The sequence below is a fragment of the Mus caroli genome, chromosome 16, assembly GCF_900094665.2.
Source record: "Mus caroli chromosome 16, CAROLI_EIJ_v1.1, whole genome shotgun sequence".
Taxonomy (NCBI): Eukaryota; Metazoa; Chordata; class Mammalia; order Rodentia; family Muridae; genus Mus; species Mus caroli.
Window position 1 is genome coordinate 45,780,645 of NC_034585.1, and position 6,000 is coordinate 45,786,644.

Below are 6,000 nucleotides of genomic sequence, written 5' to 3' on the forward strand. Positions count from 1 at the left end.
TACTACTATGAACCCAAAGAATAGGTTAAATACGTTCCATCTCAGATGAATAGCTTTGACTTGAGAGGAAAAGGAAAAGGAAACTCTATCCACCATTAGTCTCAGTACCTGTCTCTTCTTCACTCATTGTTGGAGTTAATGTCACATGTAGAAGGATATAGAGAGTGTCTGTCAATTACACAGATTAAAAAACATTTATTCTAGCCTTCTCCACTGTGCATAAAGCAATCAACTATGACTTAGGCCTTGACCAAATTCTTTCTATGAAATATCTCCCATTTAGTTGTTTCTCATTAAATATGATCACATTAAAGAATATCTATTTAATCTCTTAGAGTGAAAGAGGAAATTGTTCCTTTGTTTCAAATAGGAAATTCTTGCCACTGATTCATAAAATTACTGGTGTATAAGATCCCTTTGAAAATATCTGGCCCATAATTTCCTGGGTACTTGGTGAAGTAACCTATGTTCTGACCTCAAGAAGGTAGGCTGCCTCTTCAGGAGAGAACGAGATGTCTAACACAGCAACTACTAGTATACAGAATAGAATTGGAGGCTGACCATGTGATTAGAGAGAAGTCACTGATCATCATCAAAGGAAACTTACAGACTCTGAGTGTTTACAACCCAGAGAACCACAACAGGAGTTATAAGTTTCTTCCAAGTGAACTTCTAATCTGAGTCCCAACTACCACTGTGGTTGTTTAAATATGCTTGGCCCAAGGAGTGGCACTATTTGAAGGTGTAGTCTTGTTGAAGGCGGTGTGGCCTTATTGGAGGAAATGTGTCACTGTGAGGGTGGGCTTTGAGACCCTCCTCCTAGCTGCCTGAAGACACTCTGCTCAAGTCTTTGGATGAAGATGTAGAAGTCTCAGCTCCTTCAGCACCATGCTTGACTGGATGCTGCTGTGCTTCCTGCCATGATAATAATGGACTGAACCTCTGAGTCTGTAAGCCAGCTCCAACTAAATATTATCTTCCTTAAGTGCTACCTTTGTTATGGTGTCTGGTCACAGAAGTAAAATACAAACTAAGAATAATACCAGGTAATTTTGATTGAAATAGATGTGGACTGTTAAGATACAGGGTGAACTGTAACCAGTAAGAACACACATGAGTCTCTACCCAACCTGAAAGATTACAGGATTTTTGAAAGACTTCTTTATTGTCTGCCCTGCTGTTATGTTCAAAGATCTTTCCATTTCAAAGATGGGTATTCATTTAGAGCTGGACAGGAGCATCTGTCAGACACAGCATAGGGAAGCACCCTTGAAAAAGTGGGCCTGAAAAATCTCCTGGGCTCAAACATACTAAACTATGTTCATGAGCTTGAAAATGTCTACTTTCAGGCTGGTGAGATGGCTCAGTGGGTAAGAGCACTGACTGCTCTTCCGAAGGTCCTGAGATCAAATTCCAGCAACTACATGGTGGCTGACAACAACCCATAATGAGATCTGACATCCTCTTCTGGTGTGTCTGAAGACAGCAACAGCGTACTTATTTATAATAAATCTTTGGGCCAGAGTGAGCAGGGATTGAGTGAACAGGGATGACCAGAGTGAATGGGGATGACCAGAGTGAGCAGAGGTCCTAAATTCAATTCCCAACAACCACATAAAGGCTCACAACCATCTGTACAGCTACAGTGTACTCATATACATAAATTAAATAAATAAACAAATAAATAAATAAATCTTTTTTTGTTTTTTTTTTTTTAAATAAAAATGTCTACTTTCATATAAATCAATACAGATGTGTCCTGACTTGGCAGGGATTTGACTAAATAGGTTACTGTGACACTTGAGAAACTGGGACAAAATACAGGTATCTAACTTACATCAGCTTGCCTGATTGTGTCTAGAGATATGAAATAGTCATCATGTCCACTCATATTCAGCCTTTAGGGAATTGTATTGGGAGCCACTCTCTCACATGAACAGATAGCAAAGAATCTCTACATGTGTCACAAATGAAAACCAACTAAAAGACTAAATAAATGAATCATTGAAAAAAGACACAATTCAAAGAATTTGACTCACAATAAAGGATCCATAATATGAGGATAGTTATACAAAATAAACAATAATGAAGTAGAAAAAATATTTGTATGTCCATATACATGTTGAAGTTCAATATGGGAAGGGACTGCATTTAGACTGCAATCAAGTGGTGTTTCCCTTCTGTGTATCAACTTGATTCATTTATAAAGAGCAATGGTTAAAATGCAGACACCATAGAGAAGGAGACCCATTTCCAGCCTAACTTTTAACACTTCTTAGAACAATGGCATAATCTTGCCAAGCCTCTTGTCTTCTTAAATACAAAGTAGCAAGAGTAAAATGCATACTCCATGGGGTTGTTGAAAGAATTAAATGGGTTTATAGGTGAAAAAAAAAATATATAAAGCACCTACTTAGGGTCTAGTACCTAGTAATTGCTCTATATAGTCATTTATCTCTCTAGATTTGACATTTAAAAACACATTGCTTCATCATAGACATTAATCTCATTTTTGTCTACAACAGATCAATTTTCTTTCCTAGTGCAAACAGCAGTGAATCTGGCAGTGTAAAGCCTTCATCAAAAGCAAAGAGAACAAACGAGAAGATGAGAGTTGTTCCAGGGATCTGTCCATGGATCATTCCTGCAGAGATAAAGAAGACATTCATGGAGCATTAACTTATGGAGCCAGAATTCTAAATTACATCATCTATAAATCTCAGCTATCCACGAGTGAGACTTACACCCAAGCATGAAGGCTAAAGAATAATGGTGTTATTTATCTGCTAAAGTCACATGGATGGCAGAGTTCCCAGAGTTAGCACAGATACTCAGGACTGCTGAAGAAGCACTGACCACTGTAAATCAATTCTGGGTGTTCTATTTGGTGCTAATCTCTGCAAATAATTCAGACAAGAAGGGAGAATGCCAGGAGGAAATCCTCTGGTCAGTTTGTTTTGCTGACTTTGACTGGTAGTAATTTCTCCTCCAGACGAAAAGGTATGAACAACAGGATTACCCCTGGTTGGTAGGTTTTAGCTTTGTCTTTCTTCCTCCATGAACTTAACACTAGGAGAAAGAGTTCTGTAGTGCTAGAGGACTTTAGAATTATGTGTCATATTGGTTTAATGAAATTATTTTTATTTGTGATTAATATGTGTTAGGAACCAAAGGGCAGTGAAGTTTTATTTAGTCATATGTTCCTCTATGGAGAAACAAAAGTTCTTATGGTGTTAAGGTAAATAGAGACAAAGCAAATACCACCAAATGAAGATCAGGCACAACTGAGTGTACTCCCTGTCATCAAGTGACGGTTAAGGAAATGTCTCAGTGGAGGAAAGTTTCTTGAAAGTTCAAAACAAGCTGATTGCATATAACAATTTCCTGAAGTTTTGAAAAAAAAAAAAGAGGGTAGTATATAGTCAATGAGGACGGAGAATTTTTGAAGTAGGGGGATTGAAAATGTGCCTAATATCTGCTATTTTGAAAGCTACCACCAAGGCTATTTGTGAAATGTTTTAAACTGGAAAGGATATGAACTCTGGGATAGAATCTGACATAAGCACAGTCTTCCCCCTGCTCAGAATTTATAAAAGGCTTGCACCCACTGTTCCCACTATGTTAAGTCCTATGATGGAGGGATAAACAGTCAAACTTCTTTTCTGAAAGTTTTGGAAATATTAATTAGGTGAAACTATACCCTCAAAAGTGAGTGCAATTATTCAAGTTCACGGTTGCACTAGGAGGTAGTCATAGAGTAACAAGAGAGATCTGACTTTGACGTTTGGCATCAAGTTAATATTGGCTTTGAATAAGTTTCTTAAACCCCTTGGGTTTCATATTCCCATGAAAGAAGATCAAAGGCTGGGAAGAAGCATGAATGAACTCTAGGGAATGATCCTAGTCTACCATGTGCTGGGCAGTCATCTTTTTTTTTTTTTTTTTGACATATCTCAAGATTAACAAGTGCCTGTAGAGACACCTTGAGACTCATGAGAAAGAAGATCATAAATAAGGTGATACATAAACTAACATCACTCTCTACATGTTTAACACTTGAGAGAAAACGATTAACACTCAAGTACCGACATTCATAATAATGTCAAATGCAGTGCTGTGGTGTGATTCATTGTAGTTCATTTATCATAGCTTTGTTATTACTGACCTGTAGATTAGGATGCTATTGGGAAGATGATAAAATGGAGAAGTAGCCACCTTGAAAACAGCCATTCAGCCTCACTGGTAACTACATGAAAACTGTAATATATATCTTATTTATTGGCATGACAAAGAGTCAAACAATAATAAAGAAGTTCTAGCCCCCAGCATTCCAGCATGGATGGGAAACAGGCACATAATACCTGCTCCTAGCTAAGGAGTGAATGGCAGTTAATGGCTGTGGGGGAAGAAAAAAATCATCCTTCTTCAGGGAATATTGTCATTGGGAAGTTAGTTATTCTACATTCATGAACATGCAAGAACCCTAATTAAACTCAGTTAGTTATAAAAATGTTATAGGGTTTCTCCGTGTAGCCCTGGATGACCTGAAACTCACTTTGTAGACCAGGTTGGCCTTTACCTCAAGTAGATCTGCCTGCCACACTAGGACTAATGACATGTGTCTCCATGCCTGGCTAAAAGCCATTATTTTTAGATGTGAGGATAGGAGGGGGCATGTTAAAAAGAAGAAATGTTGAGAAAGCTGCCGGGGATAAGGGAGGGGAGTAGTGCTGGGGACCGGTTGGCCCCAGTCGGCCTCCCTCAATCCGCAGAAGGAATCAGGGTCCCGGTTAGGTGGGCAGGAGTCGGAGAGAAATGAGTGACAAACAAATATGAACACAAGGGAATGTGGTATCTGAATGTAATTTGTCAAATTGAGCACCAGACTTTTAAAACAGAAGAAAATAGGGAAGTTAGGTGACACATCAGCAAGGTACAATGAGGTTACTGGATGCTTTAATGATTCTTACACAAAACAGAGGAATGCAAACACAAAGACTGGTAGGAACTAGGCAATAAAACAACTGAGACAAAGTCTGTTCTATCTAAGGTCAACTACATTTTTAGAAGACAGGTATGAGATCTTTACACTCTGGACTAAGGGCTTTCATGCCCAAGTTCAGGGAGTTCCACTCTAGCTAACCTTCTCATGAATAATGCAATACTCTAAAACCACAGTCCGATCTACTTCCTAAACCACTGTAAATTCCTGTATATGGGAGCAACTTGGCTTTTATTCTAAGTGACAGTGTGGGGGTGACAGTGACTTTCTACTAATAAGTAATGTAGTCTGCCATACATAACTATAATAAGAATTCTAAACTTACTTTGCTAAGCTTGGCCTGAGATATCTAATTCTATGTAGTAGATAGTAATGCCTAATTTTTTTCACTATCTCTCTTACAATACTAGAGGCAATTCTGAATGTCACTGAATAGGCAATATTCTTACTGAATTCCAGGCTCAAGGACTACCTAGGGCATTGGTGAAGGCCAGGAAGCAAAGTTCGATTTTGCTTAGGTATTTGGCAAGGTATTGCTTGGAGGCACCTATAATAAAACAATACTGAAAGAAAGCACACAGATCCATTCGCAAGGACAAGTTTGGAGCATTCGTTATACGAGATGCCACGGTTCCAGTAGACTAAGTTTCCGTGAAACTTTTTGCTTCAGGACTGCTTCCAGGTTTCTAAGCCTGTCATACCAGTCACTACTGGAATGGATGTAGCAGAGTAGGAGGTGTTTATGATCATTATGTACAAGTATGAAGTTATAAAAAATAAATAAAATGCTTTTAAAAATATGATCTATTCTTAATGTGTACATGTAAAGAGATGAGAAATCTCACATCCAGCCACTGAGAGTAAAACTAATTCTACTTTTTCTAGATTGTACAATTTTGACCACACACCTTTACACTAGTAGTCTAATTTCCTTTAAAGAAACAAAAGTCACAAAATATATACAAGATTTCCCTTCTAGCATTATTGAACACAGTGTA